Genomic DNA, 22,155 nt, shown 5'->3' with positions numbered 1-22,155 from the left:
TCCTGGTGCCCCTGTTGGCAGCTGCCCTGGTCTTGTGGTGATCCAGCCCTTCCATGACTCAGTCTTCTGGCCAGGTCACACCTTACTGTCCACCCCTTTTGAGATACATAAAAGAAAGTCTAATAATGGGGAAGTCTTCAGATGCCTGCAAGGGCTTCAGGGCTTCCTCCTTGGTCAGGGACTTGCTATCTGGACCCTTGTGCTTTCAAGGCCTTCCCCAACTAAGTTCCCTGAAGGGGGATAGGCACCTATCATTATTCCTTCTTTAGGGGTTGATAGGGGAGCCCGGGACTGCCCTCTTCCCTGGGCTCTGATCCAGGGCCCAATGGTGGGCAGATCAGTTCTGTATTTTGGAGTGCGATGCAGCTGCCTTCCTGGGTCACTTCCTACCAGAGTCCCCTTTGTCCTACCGGGTAAATTAAAGAATTGAACACCAAAGAAAGTTTCTGACCTTCAAAAACAATCCCCAGTCCATCCTTGGCAGGCTTGTCAGAATTGCCAGGCCTCAGGCAACAAGAGCTCCTGTAGTGCTCCTTCTCAAGAGCACAGGTCAGCTCCCTTCCACTGCTTGTCCCCAACAGAGCTGCCTGCTCTCTTTTTGAGCTCCTCTTTCAAGCCATGCATGCTTGGGAGGCATGTCAGGGTGGGGCTACCTGAGTCCAGAGCAGCAGCTTAACCCCTTCCTTAGTGATGCGCGGTTTGTGTCCCCTGTCATCCCCCTCTATTACTTCATGCTCCATCCTAGGATCATTCTTTTCAGGTATTTGGTTCATAGGATGAATGGGTTACACATTCCTCTTTGTTCTGATAAAATTAAGCTCCCCCCACCCCCCCAGAATGTTAAAAACCCCCAAACCCTAATCTGTGTGTGTGTGGTGGGGAGGAGATAGGTGGCATTGCTATATGATGCACATGCTCCCAGACAACTATACTGATTCATCTCATTCCTGACTTGCAGCTTCCCCTGCGATTTCAGTTCTGGGTCTTTCTTCCAAGTAGAGTACACTGGTGTAAACTGTCTCTGAGAGGACGCTATTCTCTTGTAAGGATCATTTTAAGACCAACCCAAACAAATTTACCTTGTGTCGTAAATAATTCTGGCCTTTATCTCTGGCCTCCAGAGGGGAAAGGCCTGCTTCACATTAACAAACCTCTGGGTCATTGCAAACCCCTTGCTGTTGCACCTCTCTCTGGCATTTCACCTGTGTCTGGCTTTTATTTTTTGCTTGCCCTTTTAGACTTCTTATTCCGAAACAAGCCTTGTCATTCCCCCTTTCTAATACCATTAAACGTGCTCTCTGTATGTGTAATGAGTGGGGACAGTGCAGCTGTTGAAAACTGTGTGTGAGGAGGAAGCTGTGATATAAAGTGACTACCTAGATAATCGGCATCATGCACTCTGAAGCCAGAAAGCCCTCTGCCGCTGTGGTGTCTAGTTTTCAAAAAGGCACCCTTTTTGGTTCTTATCTGACCTGGCGCCCTTCTCCCTCCCATCTCCCCTTTCTGTATCTGCAAAGCCTTGCAGTTTACCCACCTAACACATTTCATTGCACAACATCGGTTGCTTCTGTCAAGCATGGTGCGTTAAGATTTAAAAGATCAGATTCTTTCAAGGATGGAGAGAGAGGGAGTCAAATATATTCCCCTCCCTTCAATCCCTCAAGGAGAGAGGAGGCGGAATGGGAGCTGCAGGAAGGATATGTATTGATGCCAGCTCGTCTAACAAGCAAAGCAGATAAAGATAAGGTTTCTTATGGCAACAGGCTGCCAGAAGACACACTAACAATTTGGGGTGGAGAGAGGGAAGAATGAACTGACTTAGGACAGGCCCCAATGTCTTGAAAAAAACTGACCACTTGACCGCTGCAGTCTTGAGGTGTGATTGCAGCTCGTTTAGACACACCTGGGCTAGCTTTAATCTCGCTAGCTGCCGCTCAAGTAAGTACCCAGAGTCCTGGGCAGGCTTGTACAGCCCATGCTGCAGTGGCTTCACTGCGAGTCCAGTACCTGAGCTATCTAGATCAAAAGCTTAGGTATGTCTACAAGAGCTGCAGTCACACTCGGGGATTGCAGTGTAGACAGACCCACTGTTGCATGGTTTGCATCAAATGGGGAAAAAGAAGGGATTTTGTTGGTTTGGCTGAGGGGAGAGAGAATGGCTGTTTGCTACCCCTGCTCTTCTACAGCCAACATGGGAAGGATGAACAGAGCATACTTTGAGATCAGCCGAAACACTGGAAGCAGAGCATCCATATGAATCTCCCAATTTATGTTCCCGTGCTCTGCAGTTTAGAGGAATAGAGTGGAAAACGAGAGAAGAGGAGCGAGAATGAGACAGATAAAAGATCCAATTCACCACTGCCCAATGGCAGTTGTGCAAAGAGGCCATAAAGCTCATGGATCCAGTTTCCTGGGGAATTCCCCTTGTGATAGAGGGCTTTCCTGACTGACACAGAGTTTAGCTCTACATGATTCTCAACACAAAGATCTCCAGGACGCATGGGTGGAATGCTGCTGGGTATTGTCAGCTACAAGAAGTGAGGCTGTGGGTAGCCAGATGTAAGTTACAGCAGCATTCAGGCTGCTACAGTGTGCACCAGAGGGTTAAGCAGCCCCCAGCCAGTCTAGGGAAGGGTAAGTGCACATGTGGTGTAAAACCATTAGGATTGTTTCCATGGATTATGTTCACAGACAGAATAATCTGTATTTCTATTATGCCTTAAGGAGGACTCTAGCTGTGAAGGTATCCACAAAGATTGGTGTACCCCAGTCTCTGTGTTACAAAGACAAACATTTCTTCAACCCCTCTGCCTTGCTGTGCTAAATTCAATTTCTCCTCCTCATTCCCCTTCTCTCTCATTCTCTGTGCACACAGGCCAGTTCAGTTCAGCTGATTCTTTCATTACTCTCTTCTAAGCTGTCTCTTCCTTTGACCTATCTGGCTTTTTTGTTTATAGAAAGATTCAACAGCTAAGGGGTAAATTCTCCTCATTGACACAGGTGCAGTCCCATAGATTTCAGTGGGTTTGTTGCCAGCATGAGAGGGGAATTTGGCCCTGATTCTGCATTTTTGAAGAGTAATTGTAGAAAGACTCAATGCTGATTGTTTGGTCTGACCCTGCTTATGTTATGTGAAATCATGGGAGCAGGAGGAAGGAGTGAGGCCAGTGACTAAAATGGTGTGTGCATCTGTGGAAGACTGGAGGGGCAGCAGTATTCTGTTTCAGAAGAAGAGAGAGAGGAACAGAGATCAGAGGAGAAAAATGAAAGTAGGGCATCTAGGGTCTTTAAATAGCAGGTCAGTCAGGGTTTGATTTTTCAGAGGGTACTGAAACTCCACTGCTCGCAAGTCAGTCAGAGCTGTGGAGTGCTCAGCACTGACAATCAGCGCAGTTCTTTAGGTGCCTATATATGGATATGAAAATCCTGGCCTGAGTGACTTGGCCAAGGTCACCTAGCAAATCAGGGCCAGAGCTAGGAATAGAGCTCATGAATCCTGACTCCCTCTCTTCTCCGCTGAGCACTGGATGATGCTCAATGCATCACCCACCTCTTTGCAGCCCTCCACTTACTCTCCCTCTTCCACTGCAGCACACACGGGCTCCTTTGTCTTTTAAGACCCATCACCATTTAGCCCCACCCCTTCTAGCCAATCTACTAACTTAGTGGACCACGGGCACTCGCCTTTGCTGTGACAACGATGGCAGCCTTCATTGCCCGCTCATCTGCTTTGCCTCAAGCACTGCCACCCTTCTTCCCATGCCTCCCACCTATGCCTGGAGACAACTCCCTCGCCATATGTAAAGTGTATCCTCTCTTAGGTCTCTCCTCAAAACCAACTTCTGCTGCGAAGCCTACAAATCACTCCCATCTGGGGTTAGTTAGGCAAGTGACATTTCTGCTGATTTGCTGAATTTTGTTTGTTTTATGGTTGCCACCACCACCACTTCCTCCTCCTCCTCCTTCTCCCAACCCATCTCCACCCAGTGTGTCGGTTTTGTCCTATCTGCCACGCAGACTGTGAGCTTTCCAGCGTCTGAGACTTTCTTCTTCATTTCTTATCTAAAAGGCGCCTAGCACAATGGGGCCCTGAAACTTGACTGGAGTTCTCAAGTGATACCATAATACAAACTGAACTAATAATAACTATCCCCTAGACATGCCAGTGAGAATCTCCTCAAACACCCTTGTGTCAGGAAAGCAGCCACTATTTCTTCTCTGCCACCCTGGCCACCCTACTGCAATACCAGATCTGGTCAAATCTGGTTTTCTGAGTGAAAAACTTCAGTTTTTCAGGGGAAATTCAAATACTAAAACATTTTGGCTGACAACTGAAAAATTTTGATTTGGAAATGCTGATGCAGTACCTTACGGGAGTTGTAGTTTGCATGCCTCATGCCCCCATTTTCTTCTATGCCTGTTCAGAGTACTATGTCTTGCAATACATCATGGTCTCCCGTCTTGGAGAGGAGAGGTGATATATCATGGGAGTTCTCAGCCATGGTGCATCATGGGAGAAGAAGTCTGGTAGAAAATTTTTGCCTTACTCAAAATCTCTCAGCTCCACAATCTCAATTCTCGTTTTGTGAGCTCTGTGCCCCTTCAGCTCCAAATATTTAAAAAACAAATTATAAAAGCCTAAGTACTTAGTCATTAGATTCTCAAGGTGAGCGGAGGATGAAAGAGGTTAAGTATAGCTCTTGTTGAGATCAGTGCAACATGGAAAATAACTAGGTTCATACAGCCTAGATAGAGATACTATAATGGAGGGCCTATTGAATGGCTCTTTTGCCAACCCCCGGCCTCAGGGAGGTTGATTGAGTGATTTCCTTAATTGGATTTTGTTTGTTGAACTCACTTTCTCACACTGTACATTTGAAATAAATCATTATAATCCTCCGTCTGTCTAGCAAACATAATTTCTCTGCCTGTGAAAGAATAATATTTTCCCCTTCAACACCAGGATATTGGTGTGGCTTTCAATTAAGTGAGAATAAATCAGTGTATCGGGGGAGCATTTCCTGGCAGACGTTGTGTACATGTACCAGGGTGTGTCAACAAGGGGGACCTGAGAGGTCTTGTCAAACTGACTTGCGATGCGGCCATCTGTGATGTTAATAGTAAGATGTCAACCACCTGTATGTGTGACTGCCCTATAGAGGGAATGAGTGAATCTGGCTACACATACAATAGAGAGTATGCCTCGGGGACCTCATCTATACCAGCTAAACAGAGTTAAAATTTACCTGTGCCTAATGACGGTTTAAAAGCTGAAGATGGAGGATAGCAGGAGAAAACTGTGTACAGGACTTGCCTTAGGTGTGTGTGGAGTGCGGTGCTGTATAGTGCATAAGACTGTGTGTTTTAGGGGACCCCCTGTGATCTGAAAAGCCCTGATGTTCAGAACTCTGACAGGAGGTGGTTATTAACACGAATAGATTAGCTGGACGTGCAGAGAGACTGAGAAACCAGGTGATCATGAGAAGTGAAGGGAGTGGGATGAAGAGAATATGGGAACAGGAAAAATGTAGAAGATGGAGAAAAGCATTGAAGTGCAGGTGGGAGTCTGAGGCTGGAGAGACCGGATGAAATTTTGAGGATGCAGCATAAGAACCTAAATAGAATAGATCAGATGTTCTGAACTGGGGATGGGATATCTAGGGGGAGTGGTGAGCTTTCTGATAATTCTGTAGTTGTAGTGAAAGTGTGGGGAGGGGACAAAGCACCAGGTCACCACCACCACTCATGCAAATATTGTTTTTTGGGAGGGAGCACTCCAAGTTAAAAAAAAAAAAAAAAAAAAAAAGAGCATATGCTCAGATGGGGCCTGATTCAAAAAAGGTTGAGAAATCCTGGAACAGAAGAAAAAAAAAACGAAGTGGGCTGTAAAACTGGGGAAGGGAGACACCTGAGAGAAAATGCTGCGGATTGTGGTAGGAGGAAAGCGGGAGAGAGGAGCCGGGGCTGGGAGACAGAGAAGGGAAAGAGAATGGGGGAGGGATCAAAAGATTAGTGCTGAAAATATGTGGAGATGAGAGGGAGAATGGAGGCAAGTGAGAGGAAGGGGTTTAACAGAGAAGAGAGAAAATCAAAGTAGTAGAGGGGGAAAAAAATCTTAAACTGTAAAAAAAACAACCCAACCCAGTTAGAAGGGGGGGAGGGAGAGAGAGGAGAATACTCAAAGGGAAGAAACAAATAGGTGAGAGAGGGAATCAGAGAAGAAAATAAGACTTGAAGAAAGAAGGGAAAAAAGCTTATCAAGGGAAAGATGCATTTAAAAAGTCAGAAAAATTATCAAAGATTAACCTGAGGGAGCCTTGGATACCAACAGCCTCAGAAAAAGGTGAACTCAGATGTAGAAGAGGAAAGCAGAGTATGGAGAAATAGCAGGGGAAGGCAAAAAGAAACAAAAGCTAAGGGAGATGGAGCACGTTATTTATTTTACAGCCATCAAAAGCTACACAGTTACGTTCATGCGAGCTCAGACCTCAAGCCTATTTCCTTTTCACTGAATCTGTAATGAGTGCTGTTCCAACTAAATGGGTAGCCTGGGGGACAAATTCCCTTCCCCAAAGAAACAAAAACTCAGCAGCTATGGCATACTCCCACCCCGAACAGCTGGGAAAACCTCCCCTGACATCTGCCTGCCCCCACATTTGTTATAGAAATCTGGGACCTGCACACTTTAATTCCTGTTTTATTATCATTATTCACAGAGAACCATCCATGTACATGAGGCTGCACAAAGTGCAAATTATGGAACTGATTACAGACCCTGCCTTGCAGGTTTTAGTCTAAAGGCAAAAGCCAGTACAATTCTCAAGAGCTAGGTCTGTACAGTTTGAGTGCTTCACAGAATGGGTGCCCTAGCACAGGGCCTTGTAAGATGTAGGACTAACCAGGGAGGGTGCATGGCATTGCTCCCATGTGTATCCTCATTCAGGCATAAAGAAAAGGAGTACTTGTGGCACCTTAGAGACTAACCAATTTATTTGAGCATGAGCTTTCGTGAGCTACAGCTCACTTCATCGGATGCATACTGTGGAAACTGCAGAAGACATTATATACACAGAGACCATGAAACAATACCTCCTCCCACCCCACTCTCCTGCTGGTAATAGCTTATCTAAAGTGTTCATCAAGTTGGGCCATTTCCAGCACAAATCCAGGTTTTCTCACCCTCCACCCCCCCACACAAACTCACTCTCCTGCTGGTAATAGCCCATCCAAAGTGACCACTCTATTACCAGCAGGAGAGTGAGTTTGTGTGGGTGGGGGGGGGGCGGAGGGTAAGAAAACCTGGATTTGTGCTGGAAATGGCCCAACTTGATGAACACTTTAGATAAGCTATTACCAGCAGGAGAGTGGGGTGGGAGGAGGTATTGTTTCACGGTCTCTGTGTATATAATGTCTTCTGCAGTTTCCACAGTATGCATCCGATGAAGTGAGCTGTAGCTCACGAAAGCTCATGCTCAAATAAATTGGTTAGTCTCTAAGGTGCCACAAGTACTCCTTTTCTTTTTGCGAATACAGACTAACACAGCTGTTACTCTGAAACCTCTCATTCAGGCATGGTAATCACAGAAGGCTCCATGGGGAGCCACAATGTAATGCTTCTTGTTTGGAGCCACCTAGGAAGTAGGGGTTAGAAATGTAGGGAACGGAAGTTTAGATCTTCTTCTTGAACCCAGTAAAAGTTCCTGCAGAGACAGTGGTTTGTCTTCACAGGAAAAGTCTTTGCCCACATTACTTGCCAGTTCCTAGAAATGTCGCCATTGCCATGGCAAATCTCACAGCAGGCACTTTGAGAGAACTTGTGACTGTACCCTAGGAACATGTCTCATGATTTCCAGCATGAGCTTGTTCAGACCTTTTTCCCTTGCTGCGTTGTGCCTGTGAAGGTAATGTGCCGAGAAAAGCAGATGTACGTGCCTTAGGAATGCACTTCTGGCTAAGTATTCTTACACTGTTATGCACAGAAGCACCTTAAACATCATTTTTGTCATCAAACAATTCCACTGGCTCCCCATTTATTTCAGGGTCCCGTTTTAAACTCACCTCCTAGTTTTTAAATCTTCCATGGGCTTGCTGTAGCCCAGGGTTGGAGTAAGCCAATACGTGGTAGTATACAGTACCAGACCTTTTCTGAGGGCTCCATTTCTACAGAATTCATCTTTCCATTTGAGAGACAAAAGGAGGGATGAAGGGTTGAGTCTGATTTTCAGAAATGTGGAGCACCTACAACTTCTGCTAACAAGCTGCAGGTATGCGACACCTCTGAAAATCAGGCTCAGTAAGGGTATGTCCACGCTGCAGCTGGGAGTGAGCTCCCAGCCCAGGGAAACAGATTCACGCTAGAGGGGCTCCAGCTAGCCCACTAAAACTAGCAATATGGATGTTGCGGCTCGGGCAGCAGCTTGGACTCTTGTGCCCACCTGATCCCCTGGGTCTGAGCTTGGGTGGCTAGCCTGACTCTCTGCTGGTCACAACATCCACACGATTTCTAGCATGCTAGCTTGACTCCCACTAGCGCCAGTCTACCTACATGGGCTGGGAGGCTCACTCCTGGCTGCAGTGTAGAAATACCCTAAGTTTCTAGTCCTCATGGCAGAACCAACAGAATGTGAAGCCCAAGCAATGTGGCCTGAGTCTTCAGGCAGACAGAAGGTATGAGTTGCTCCTATTCACCTCATTGGAATGAAATCTATGAAATCTTACAATGATGCTACTAATTAACTAAGCAATGCGTTCCCCCACTCGATCCCTGCTTCAGCCTATCCAATAGACTTGGTCTCTCTACATATTACTGTTCTGCCTCCTTTGCAGTATTATTAGCCTCTCTTCTGGCCTCAACAACTTCTCATGCAACAGCCACTCCCTCTGCAGCTCTCATCATCCTGCACAGCCTTTCATGTATTGCTCTTCCTCCCTGATTTTCCATTTCTGGCGCATCTTTACATTTCTCTCTTCTGTTTCTATTCTATATAGTGCTCATTGTTGAAATTCTGTATTAACAGTAAAGCAGTCTGGGATACAATTTGTATGAAATGAAATGGTCTTGCGTTACAGCTACATCTGGTCCCCAAGGCAGAATTTCGATGCTGCGCTGGCTACATCGACATAGCTGAAGTCATGCCATTACCTCCTTGGTCTGTGTGATGTATACAGGCTTCGCAAAAAGAAAAGGAGTACTTGTGGCACCTTAGAGACTAACCAATTTATTTGAGCATGAGCTTTCGTGAGCTACAGCTCACTTCATCGGATGCATACTGTGGAAACTGCAGAAGACATTATATACACACAGAGACCACGAAACAATACCTCCTCCCACCCCACTCTCCTGCTGGTCGGGAGAGTGGGGTGGGAGGAGGTATTGTTTTGTGGTCTCTGTGTGTATATAATGTCTTCTGCAGTTTCCATGGTATGCATCCGATGAAGTGAGCTGTAGCTCACGAAAGCTCATGCTCAAATAAATTGGTTAGTCTCTAAGGTGCCACAAGTACTCCTTTTTTTTTTGCGAAGACAGACTAACACGGCTGTTACTCTGAAACCTATACAGGCTTGTGAGCCTGTCAAACTGCTGCTTTCTACTGGATGGAATAGGTCAGGCTTTCTCAAGTGTATCAGTTCCTTCTGGTAGTTGGCCTTTGGGGCACTATTCCATTAGCTCATCAGGCCTTTTGGTAGTTTAAGTTTTGGATCGCAGGTTTTGAGCTGTTTTCTCTATGCTGCATGTATATGCTTTAGCTGACAACTGAGGAGGATACTGAGGGTCTTTGCTCATGTGCTGTGGAAAATCCAACATGAAGTGGACTTGCCTTTCGCAGAGTAAAAAGATAAGAGCTGAACACTTCTACAGCTCTCCTGGCTGCAAGAACACACCTATATGCTTCATGCAGAAGGTTCTCTGTGCCATCATCCTAGAATATACAGGCCAACATTTTGAAATCTAGAGCCAATAGGGATAAAATAAAATAGCTCAGCTGGAATACACTGGACTAGAAAGCTTTTTGGAAGGATGGTAGGAAAACAATAAATGGTTTGGTAAAAAAAGTAGGGGAAGGGTCTCTTCATCCTAAATAAGGACAGTTGGCATGCAGGCTAGAGGGAAAAAATACAGGTTTTCTCATCTATGACATCTATTAAACTAAATCAAGAGTATAAAGAGGGCTCATTTGTTCTCTTTTTATAAAAATTTAAAATAACACTATGTATTGAGACTCATCACTGATCCTTGTTAACTGCCTCCCACCGTGTCTGGGTTTTTAACCACATTGTGCAAAGCTGACAAAGAAGGTCAGGAACTCTCAGCCTGGTCCTCCGCTCCCTGTTCCTGTAAAATGAACCTGCCTCTTCTCATCTCTAAGGGGTTTTACTTACCCCGATTGGTATTAGTGTGGCTGCATGTAAACGCTTTATCTCATTAATCGCTGGTGTTGCCATTCTAGCGCTTGTTTGGGGAATTTTTCCTGTTTGTTTTAGACATTAAATATTTCAAGCTTCCATTTGTGTGTGTATTTGTTTCAGTTGGTGAGAGAGAAAGCTGTTTGAACAATCTCACTCTCTTTCCCTTCCCTGTGTTCCCTGCCTTTCCTCCAGCACTGGCTGTTCAAATGATAGTGAGAAGAAAAGGATTCTCTTTTATACTATGTGGCTTTTTTGGTGATCTTGGGCTAAGAGTTTCTCATTATGAGATTTCCAACTTATGCAGATATCTAAAGTTATGGTTTTTTTTTAAAGTCGTGGTGTTGTACTATCCATCCTGCCAAGTGCCCATTGTCTGTCACATGACCACAATGGGGTTGGTTTTAGATTCTTTCCTCTTCCCACCATGCAATCTGAGTGGCTGCTCTGAGACCACGACTGTGCATCACTAGATAATGACTGCTCCCAAGTAAACTGAATAGCATAAATGCCATAAAATGCCAGACCGTCTCTATTTGTATATTCTGTTGGGAATTGGGACAAATTGTTTATTTCCATACAACTATATACTTGCAGTCTAAAATGGCATTTATTTCAGATTAAGGAAAATAATACCAAGAAAGAACAAAAGCAAAAGTGGCACGAGAGAGACTGCATGTGTTTGTGTGTCTCCTTTGTAACAGGATACAGCAACTGTGAGAACAAAACTACTGTTGTCTCAGCACAAGCAGGAACATATCCTCAGCTGTACTCAAGGAGTTCATATGCTCTCTTTATGGAGGCTCAACTCATAATGCCATAGCAAAGTTGAATTCAGTTTTGCACTTAAAACAGGGAATTGACCTCCTTGTTATATATGAGGAATACAGTATACACTCCCCCAAATTACAGTGTATAGTCTTTAAGAACAAAATGAATTTACAAGTAAATCCTCTAATTCAGTTGAGTTTAAATTAATTTAAAAATGGGTCTTTTAAGTATGTCATTCTTTTCTTTGTCCCAAATGATCTTAATAATGGAATAACAGACTCTTCCAACTTTCCAAATAGTTAAAATTAATTGAAATCTTGCGCATAGGCTATATTTGTAGAAATTAGGTTGAAATTAAGCTAAATTGTTATTAGGTATTATTTTATCCAATTGCTATGAGTATGTAGGCTACGTACAAGGTCAGGTCAACAGCCCCGATAAGTTGTGGTTGCTATGAAATCAGAGGTAACTCAACCAGTCACCACTTGTAGTAACACCATAAGAGGAAAAACCTTAATCAATATAAGATTTCAGGATTGTCACTCCCTGCCACTCTGAAGCCTAGAATGTTTGTTGAGTCAGTATGAAGTGATGGAAACAGCATGCTTGAGAATTCTTTTTATTCACAATATCACTGGCTCAGTCATCACTGGGTTGTGCAGTCTGTTGTCATCTAGTTTTTAAGTTTCCAGACACTTTGACTTTACAAATTATTACCATGTAGTATACAGCTACAGTAATGCATGTATTCATCTGTGCCATGCCAAGAGTCCTAGACCATTGGGATATCAGAGGTAACTCAACCAATAAACGTCCTTACAGACGCTCCCTGGGTTACGCAAGATCCGATTTATGCAAATCTGCAAAGTTCCGTAAGCTAGAAATAGGAGGGTTTTTATTTTTTGCACAATGGTTGGGTATACGTTTCCGACTTATGAAAATTCGACTTATGCAAGGCGTTCCGGAATGGAAAGATTGCATAAATTGGGGAGCGTCTGTCTCCACAGTTAATTTGGAAGCAAGTTTCATTGGTTGTATGAGGATGAGTGAACAGATGGTGGATTACTAGGCCCAGTTGCCATGCCTGTGTGGAGTTGGCAACACTGGTGACAGCCTAAAGGGTTTCTGTTATTAGTATGTCTATAAAAAATCAGTTCAATCTAATCTGAGATCACAAATACTAAAATGCTGTAATCATATTTGTACAGTTATTGCATGATGTCTTTTTAGGACAGAGTTATGGTTGTTTAGGTGTTTTAACTGTGTATTTCCATACCTGTTTGGATTTCTTTTAAGTGTAGCCTTAAGTCTGACTTTCCTGGGCTTGTGATAACTGTTTTTTGGGATAATTAAAACATTCCTGCAATGTGGGGGTTTTTAAACCTGTTTTTTACCCTTACTGGTATGTACTCTCAACCTACACTCCATTTTACTGTATTTTTTTTTGGTCTGGGAATAAATAAATCTGCATATGCTGAATTAACCTATAGATCTGGGGGAGCAGCCATGCTTTCCAAAGAGAGACTCAAATGAACAGAGAAGAAGGAAACTCAGGAGCAGACACATCTGTAAGACATAGATTCTTGTTTTGCTCAAATGTTTAAGGCTTTTGTTCCTTCACTGCATTTTGGAGTAAATAGACTGACCATTTTCTTGACTTTGTGACCCACTGGATATACAGACCCCTGGATCAGGAGCATTCACTTTTAGTTCAAGAATCTCCAAACAGTTAATTTTCAGATGATCTCTGCTCCTTTTCATCATCACGGATTTTATGGCAGGAAGGTGATGCTGTGAGGCAAGTCTATGTCCTTTTCTACCATAGGGATTGTCAAGGTTCCCTCCTCACTCTGAACTCTGGGGTACAGCTGTGGGGACCTGCATGAAAGCCCCCAAAGTTTATATTCTACCAGCTTAGGTTAAAAATTTCCCCAAAGCACAAATTCCTTTCCTTGTCCTTGGACGGTATTGCTGCCACCACCAAGTGACTTACAAAAAAATTCAGGAAAGGGTCATTTGGAGTCCCTATTCCCCCCAAATATCCCCCCAAGCCCCTTCACCCCTTTCCTGGGGAGGCTTGAGAATAATATACCAACTAATTGGTTACAGTGTAAGCACAGACCAAACCCTTTGGTTTTTAGGACACTAAAAATCAATCAGGTTCTTAAAAGAAAAAACTTTATCATAAAAAAAAAAGTAAAAAAAAAATCACACCTGGAAAATCAGGGTTGGAAGGTAACTTTACAGGGTAATAAAAAGATTTTAAACACAAAGGACTCCCCTCTGAACTCAGCTTGACATTTACAAAAAACAGGAATAAAACTACCTTTTAACATAGAAAAAATTCACAAGCTAAAACAAAAGATAATCTAACGCATTTCCTTGCCTCACTTACAATTTTTGTAATTCTTAGATGGGTTATTCCAGGTATATTTTCAGGAGATGATGTCCCTGATTGGCTTCTCTCTCCGTCCGGAGAGGGAACAAAGAGAGCACAAACAAAACCTCCCCTCTCAGATTTGAAAGTATCTTCTTTCCTTATTGGTCCTTTTGGTCAGGTGCCAACCAGGTTATTTGAACTTCTTATACCCTTACAGGTAAAGATTCAGTACAGCTGCCCAGGAGGGATTTTATGCTACCCTTATCTGTATGTTTGTGACAGGGATTTGGCCCAATTATAGTCAGTGGTAGTTACCAATGTAGCTGCAACAGTATAATCCCTAGACTAGTATAGGCAGGTCACAATTTGCCTTGGTGGAGCTCACACCTGCTTGGAAATGGGTTAAGTTTCACTGATGTAAATTGCACTTTGCCTTGTCCACACTAAGGTTTTACATTGGTGCAGCTCTGTCAGTAGTTGCCTACAGATGGCTGAAATTGGGGCAAATCTCCATTAGAAAAGGCCTAATCTAGTGTTTGGAGAAAGGATGCTGAAGAAAGAGAGTAGGCAACTTTCCAGAAATAGAAGATCTTTTACATTTTCAAAACCTCTATGATCCACAAAATAAGGGTGGATGAACTAGATCATATAAAATAAGAATTGCCTGTAACCATCACCCAAATCCAGAAGCAAGGAATTCTGGATCTCAAAAGGATAGGGTTAATTACGTATAAAAATAATCTCCTCCCCACAAACTCATAAAAATGAAAGTGTGTGCTTGTGGGTTCCAGCCAGAAGCAGAGGTGGAAGTGGGCAACTGCCATAAAGAGAACTTTTCTTGTGGTGTTTCTATCCTGACCAAAAGCAGGAAATACCAGCAAACTCATACGGGAGATTTTCATGTGATTTCCAGCCTGACTCTGCAGGCACAAATGGTTTGGCTAAACAGCTAGGGGCAAATAAAGAGGTGACATGTCAGGCATTGCAAGCTGATGTAATTTAGATGCAGAGGGTCTGGAAGAGGAGGGAAAGCAACTAGTCAAGAAGGCGTATGTTAAAGCAGGTCAGACGCTGGTTTACAATGCATCTTCTTGCCTTTGTCTTGCTCCTTAGGTGTGTGAGTTAAACAAGACCAGAGCTAGATATTTTCCCACTTGAGGAATCACTCCAAGGGGTGTGCTAGGGGTAACTAGATGTGAGCTGTGCTGGTTGGGCGCTCCTGGATACTGCTGCTACTGCGGATTGGGGCACCTTAATAGGACATGAGCTAGACCAGTGCTAATATGGCTGCCCAGGTGGTGGCAGGGCTGGAGGTGCCCTTGCAGAGTCAGAGCCCTAAGCAGCCTGTGCCTAATGCCAGCCATGGAGTTAAACCACCTGAGATTCCCTTGCACCCACTTACTAATGAACAACCCACATCACCTTAAATATTGCCTCTGAGTTTTTGGGCCCATGTGCCAATTGAGCCAATTTGAGCTTCACCATCGCTGCTAAAAAATGTAAAGCTTTTTAATGTGACTAGCAAACTAAGCTTAACGCTTGATAGTGTGGATATTTTTTTAGGATCACATAAAATATGAAGTACTCCTCTTCCTCAACCCTGCAGATTTAACTGAAAGTGTTTTTACCTTACTCTCACTTGAGTCTCTGGTTCTCAGAAACTAGCTCACGTTAGGACCCCAGGGGGAAGCCTTCATCAGATACTGGCAAATGTTGGTCATGTTGTGTGTTTATTTATAGTAGGCTCATGTTTAAGTACCATGTAGTTCTTTTCTTAGTATGGGATGGACAAGCTCAGCTATGAATTATCCAAGCAGCTAATGATAATACAAGGGAAGCTATGTAAGGCAGGTGCTCAGAGGGAGGTGGGATCCAGGGGATTGAAAAGAAAGGACTCTTGCTTAGTATGAAATCCTCTCAATTGTTTATTACCAATAATAATTATTAATAACAAAGATGTCTGCACAATTTTGTTAGGATATAGATATTCAGGCCTGTCTGTAAAGGCCTATACTCTAAGAATTTAGGTGTATTCTTATCACTTAGCTAGTTATAGAGGTACAAAACAAGAATCAAAATCAGTCTGCCTGTTTATAAACCTTCTCTCACTATCATAGTCTAAGGCTTGGTCTTAGGGTAAGGTCTTTGGCTAAGCAGCAGAGGCAGCCATAAGCTGGAAATTGAATGGTCATGTCCTCACCAGTCACACTGAAATAAGGCAGTTTTGGGCTGTTGGAAAGGTGATCCGATCTATCACCTCCAGAGAAAGGGAAGAGCCTAGAAGATTTAAAGAAAACTTAGTTTGATAGCATCCTGTCTGGCAAGAATTCGCTTATCAATAGCTGGGGTGTGAAATCCTCATTTCTTTGTTGTTCTGTCACTGTAGTCCCTATTTCCTTATTGTTTGTCTTGTATTGTGTAATCTCTGTCTGGTTCTGTGATTGTTGCTGTCTGCTGTACAATTAATTTTGTTGGGTGTAAACCAATTAAGGTGGTGGGATATAATTGGTTAGATAATCATGTTACAATATGTTAGGATTGGTTGGTTAAATTTCCGTAAAATGATTGGTTAAGGTATAGCGAAGCAGAACTCAAGTTTTACTACATAGTCTGCAATCAATCAGGAAGTGTAGGGTGGAAGGGGGGTGGGAAATTGGAATGTTTTGCTAAGGGAGAGAATGGGAACAGGGACACAGGCAAGGCTCTGTGGCATCAGAGCTGGGAAAGGGGACACTGAGGAATGAAATTGGAATAATTGCTTGCTGGAAGTTCATCCCAATAAACATCAAATTGTTTGCACCTTTGGACTTTGGGTATTGTTGCTCTCTGTTCATGTGAGGACTAGGGAAATGAGAGGGTGAAGAAATAAGCTCTCTAACAAATGTCATTGTGATTCTCCAATTTTACCTTCCTTTCCAACTGCCTGTTATCTGCCTCATTTGTCTTTATTTTTTAGCCAATCCTAGTTGGTGTTTTTTCTCTTGCATTTTGGCAATGCTTCAACCAGGTGTTCTCACTCTTTTTGTCTTCCTCTGTCTTTCTCAGGCCCAGATTTTATTATTTTTGTTGGTAAAATTTCTTTGTATAAAACTCAGGCACCTGTAGTCCTAAAGGGAGGGTGTATTTTTCTTTGAATGGAAGTTGCACTGTGGCTTTTGCTTCTCTCATTTCCCCTGTCTCCTCCAAAAGACAGTAATTTGCATTTAAGGGATTTAGAGGTGAGGAAGGGAGAAAATAAAAGGGATGTCAGAGCCTCTCATCTTTGTCCAGGATAAAGCTGATTATGCCCTATACGCACTGGCCATTTTTGTTTGTTTGTTGCTTTCTCTTACTCAAGCGTGGCAAGTGGAGAGGACTGTGTGAACTCTGCTCGTGACAGCAGCTCAGGTTCTGACACCATCTGCCAGTTAATCCACTTGCCAGGGAAGAGTCTGACGTAGGAGTGTGTATATGTATACATGCTTGCCTTTTAGCCATATATCATTTAAACAGACTCCTGCTTCAGGTTGTGAGCTGATCAGCTTGTGAGCACCATTTGTGTTAAAAGATTGGCCTTGGATTCTTTTTCTTTTTTCCTTAACCTCCTTTTTCAGTTTGATTTATTTATCTAGATGGGAGGCGGGGGAAGGAGTTGACTGGTGAATTTTGCAGGGGATTTCCCTGAAGACTGAACTCATATCTGCTTTTCATATAGCCTGCCCATTTTAGGCACTGGATTTTTGGTCTTGGCTTTTCCTGGAAGCTATGAGTGCGGGATGCATGGATTTCTTTTGTAAAAGCAGCAGGAAGCAGAGCAGGTGTAAATTGTCTGTGTCAGGCTCCTTGGATAGCTGGTAAGTGTGCATTTGCAGGAATGGCTGCTTCTTAGCTTTGTGGCCAGTTTTGCTTGGCTGCTGTCCCCAAGTGTTTCATGTATACCAAGCTCTCCGTCTCCTCCTCCTCCTCCTAATAATACATTGCTTCCATGAAGAACTCCACCTATAGCACAACATGACACACTGTATTGTATTGTATCAGCTCACTTACCTTTAGAGGGGTGTGTGTGTGTGTTTGTTTGGCACAATTAATTGATTAGACAAGGCCATATTAGCTTACAGCATTACTGTGTATATACCTACTGCTATAGAGAATGACTCAAGATCTCAAACTGGATGGAGGATTAGGTGGGGGACAGAGTACACACTTGGAAATGCTAATTCTTTTTGTAGTCTTTAGACAGCTCAAATCATGCAATGTTTCTGCTGCATGCTAAGAAACAGCTTGTAATCACTTTTGAGAAATTGTAACTGTTTCTCCCAAGGGTCCCTCATGTCTGTCTCCAAATTCTGGAGATTTCTCCCACCCACCTGTCTAGTTTTAATCCTCTCCCTGTCCCTGCTAACCCTGGCTCTTGAGGCCTAATTCTGGACCCTGTCTTGGCTGAGGAGCAATGAATGACTTTCCCTACAAAGTAAAGTATTCTAGTTTAAAGGTTCTGACTTTCCTGCATCCCTGTCCCTCTCAGGCAAGGGGCCAAGCACCTGGTTCATCTGCTTGACACTGCTGGGCATCAGGGCCAACTTCAATCTGGCTTCTGCCATCCCATTTAGGGCCTGACCAAAGCTCACTGAAGTCAGTGCAAAGACTTCCTTGGACTTCAGTGAGCTTTTCATCCTACCCTGAGTGTGGCTTTTATCTGTGCCTGTGAGATGCTGCTTTGCCTAGTGGTTGGATCTTCTGCTACATCTCCCTTTGCAGAACCTCTCTCTTTCTTGCTCTTTTCATATCATGCCATTGCCATTAAGGTTATTTGTTTTGGGACCTTCACCGCAATTTTTGTGTCTTGCTGAGAGAGGACCAGAAGAGACCAAACATTCAGATGCACCTTGAGTTCGTCCAACTGGACCTTAAACAAAACTTTTTAAGGATTTATACTGAATAATGTTTATTAATTAGAAAAGGAAAGAAACTTCATTACACCCATTGCAAATGGATTTTTACAGACATAGCTATTTAATCAGCAATTGTAATGAAATTCATTTGATTCTACTTTTAAGAGAAAATAGTTATTTGGCCCTCCCTGTGCTTGCTCTCAAAGGTATTCGAAAAGGGGTTTATTTAATATCATAATGAAATGTATTGATGAGACCTGACAAAGTCTCCCCTTTCCACCATCAAAATTGCTTTCATTTTTCATTTCTAAAGGAGACAGGGGAGTAATGCTCCAGCCTCAGCCTGTGCAGAGAGATTGAGCCAATAAAGAAATAATATTTCAGACAATAATCAATGAAAGAATTTCTCTCCCAGGCCTAATTTCCAATATCAATTACTAACTCAAATAGTTCTTTACAAGATGCTTCCAAACATCAGGTTATTTATTTAAACTAGCTCTCTAGAATAAAGTAATTGATGAATTAGCTGAATAGTGTGAAACTGGTGTTTCTATGGAATCTTACACAAAAATGTTTGCTGTTTCATCTGGAAAATTTTGTACCCTTCAAATTTTTCTGTACCTTTCTTTCCCCCTCATGAAGGTGGAAATTTGATATTTAAAGCCAACTGTTGCTCAGAAATAGATTCATTTGTTGAGTGGATATGATCCATTTAGAGTGAAAAGTTTGTAAAACGGGCCCCTTATTTGAGTTCATAACATGCAGAAAACCCCCCAATTTCAAGTAAGTTTGCCATTCTGTTATGCCTGTCTTTCACACTTCTGATATCTCAACAGGGTAGGGTAAAAGAACCCTCCGCTTTTAAACCTTCTCAAAGGGTTCAGCAACAAAGTTCAGTATGTCTCTCTCTCTCTCTCATAATCATATCTGATTGCATAAAACTGAACACCCTTGCCCTGCCCCCTTCCCTGAGGCCCTGTCCCCCGCTCTCTCCATCCCCCTTCCCTCTGTCGCTTGCTCTCCCCCACCCTCACTCATTTGCTTATTTTCACTGGGCAGGGGCTTGGGGTGTGGGAGGGGGCGAGAGCTCCGGCTGAGGGTGCGGGCTCTTGGGTGGGGCTGGGGATGAGGCGTTTGGGGTGCAGGAGGGGGCAAGAGGGAGTTTGGGGTGTGGAGTTTGGGGTGCAGGAGGGGGCAAGAGGGGGTATGGGGTGCAGGGCATGGTGCAAGAGGGAGTTTGGGGTGTGGACTCTGGGAGGGAGTTTGGGTGCAGGAGGGGGCTCAGGGCTGGGGGTAGGGGTATGGGAGGGGATTTGGGGTGCGGGCTCTGGGCAGCGCTTACCTCAGGCAGCTCCTGGAAGTGGCTGGCATCTCCCTCCGGCTTGTAGGTGCAGGGGTAGCCAGGGGGCTCTGCACGCTGACCCTGTCCACAGCCACTGCTCCTGCAGCTAGCCAATGGCCACAGTTCCTGGCCAATGGGAGCTGCGGTGCCTGTGCTATGGGCAGTGGTACCGCATGGAGCCCCCCTGCTCCTACAAGCCGGAGGGACATGCTGGCCGCTTCCAGGAGCTGAGTGGAGCTGGCTGCTGTGGCCAGCGAGACTTTTAGTGGCCGATCAGCTGTGCTGGCCGGAGCCACCAGGGTCACATTTTGACTGGGCGTTCTGGTAAAAAACCAGATGTCTGGCAACCCTACTCAGCATTAGTATGGCACTCATCTCTGGAGCCCCTCACAACCCCCTTGAGGTTTTGGCTGAGACATGCAGGGAAGTGTTGAAGTACCATAACACAGGCTGTTCCCATTGTTCTCCTGGTCAAACAGAAGCAGAAATGACTGGAAATCTTGTTTGTATGAGAGTTCCAGACCAATCTTGTTGTCTCAAGAGGTCTGGGTAATTCAGCTAAACCAGGGGTCTCAAACTCAAATGACCACGAGGACTAGTACATTGGCCCGAGGGCCGCACCACTGACACCCCCCACTGCCCCGGCCCTGCCCCCACTCCACCCCTTCCATGAGGCCCCGCCCCTGCCCTGCCTCTTCCCTGTGCCCATTCCAACCTCTTCCCTGAAATCCCCACCCCAGCTCCGCTTCTTCCCTGCCCCCAGGGGGTGCAGGAGGGGTGCAGGGTGCGTCAGGGGGCTCAGGGCAGGGGGTCGGGGTGCAGGGTGGGTCAGGGTGTAGGGTGAGGCAGGGGGCTCAGGGCAGGGGGTCGGGGTACGGGTGCAGCAGGGGGGTCAAGGCAGGGGGTCAGGGTGCAGGAGGGGTGTGGGGTGCGGAAGGGGGCTCAGGGCAGAGGGTCGGAGTGCAGCAGGGGTGTGGGGTGCGGCCGGGAGCTCAGGGCAGGGGGTTGGGGTGCAGGAGCGGTGCAGCAGGGGCTCAGGGCAGGGGGTCGGGGTGCAGGGTGGGTCAGGGTGTAGGGTGAGGCAGGGGGCTCAGGGCAGGGGGTCGGGGTACGGGTGCAGCAGGGGGGTCAAGGCAGGGGGTCAGGGTGCAGGAGGGGTGTGGGGTGCGGAAGGGGGCTCAGGGCAGAGGGTCGGAGTGCAGCAGGGGTGTGGGGTGCGGCCGGGAGCTCAGGGCAGGGGGTTGGGGTGCAGGAGCGGTGCAGCAGGGGCTCAGGGCAGGGGGTTGGGGTGCAGGAGTGGTGCAGGGTACAGCAGGGGGCTCATGGCATGGGGTTCGGCTGCAGGAGGGGTTTGGGGGGCGGGTCCAACCCGGCACACACTAGGGGCAGGGCAGGCTCCCTGCCTGCTTGCCTGCCTGCCCTGCCCCTCTCTGGGAAGCTGCCGGGACCTGGGGGAGGCGGGCCGCAGGGGTCTGTGTGTTGCCCTGGCCGCTCCTCCAGGTACCTCCCCCGAAGCTCCCATTGGCTGGGAATGGGGAACCGTGGCCTGAAGGAGCCTGGGGGAGGTGTGCTGGGCCGGAGGCGCTCTAGGTAAAGGCTGAGGGGCGGGGGTGCCGCAGGGAGCTGGCAGGTCACAGAAAATAACCCTGTGGGCTGCATGCGGACCGCGGGCCCCTTGTTTGAGACCTGTGAGCTAAACACTTGTGCTTTTAGGGTGCTTGTCTGAGCCAAATCCAAACACTTCTATACTTAGTCATTGGAAACATGCTTTTACCTGAGTGAGCGTGCAAAAGTGCTCTGATGCACACTTTAAAAAGATGTTATAATTAGCTTACTTTAATCAGCCTCTCAACCCCCCTAAAAAACAGTAAAATCATGTGCTGGATTAAGTGTGCAGCTGTGCTGGCAGAAACTATGAAAGAAAGGAGTTGGAATTGGGAGTTTTGAATTTTCCTCCGGGTTTGCCACTCATGCTCAGTATACTCCTGGGTAACTCTGCTATACCCAAATTTACACATTTGGGTGCGTATAGTTAGACATTTAAATCCACTTTAGGCATTTAAATAAGAGACTTGATTTCAAGAAAAGATGAGAAATCTCAGCTCCTCTTGACTCCATCTCTATCAGTCCATTTATTTAAGTGTATAAATTTGGATTTTAGGGCTCATATTTTGAAAGGTAAGTAGTAATTTTGATTGCCTCGGTTTTTGGGTGCCAGCTTGAAGCACCTCAAAGGGGTCTAATTTTCAGAGGGATTTTATTCCTTGAATGTGTGAAATGTATTATACAATCTCACTTTCATAATTCAGCATTTCTGTTATCAATAATTTACAATTAGAATAAGAAAACTAGCTTCAGAATTGGTGTGTGGAGAGGGTGAGGAGCTG

General features: G+C 45.1%; 1 protein-coding gene across 1 annotated transcript in view; it reads left to right on the top strand.

The window, feature by feature from the left end:
• The window catches only part of DGKI (diacylglycerol kinase iota), a gene marked incomplete at its 5' end in the record, with an annotated part of 284,785 nt that overhangs the window by 38,544 nt on the left and 224,086 nt on the right, over window positions 1-22,155 (top strand). The window lies entirely within an intron of this gene.

The sequence above is a fragment of the Lepidochelys olivacea genome, assembly GCF_965140295.1.
Source record: "Lepidochelys olivacea isolate rLepOli2 genome assembly, chromosome: 1".
In the NCBI taxonomy this organism is placed as follows: domain Eukaryota; kingdom Metazoa; phylum Chordata; order Testudines; family Cheloniidae; genus Lepidochelys; species Lepidochelys olivacea.
Note: the sequence above shows the minus strand (reverse complement) of the source record. Positions and strands in the feature narration are given on the sequence as shown.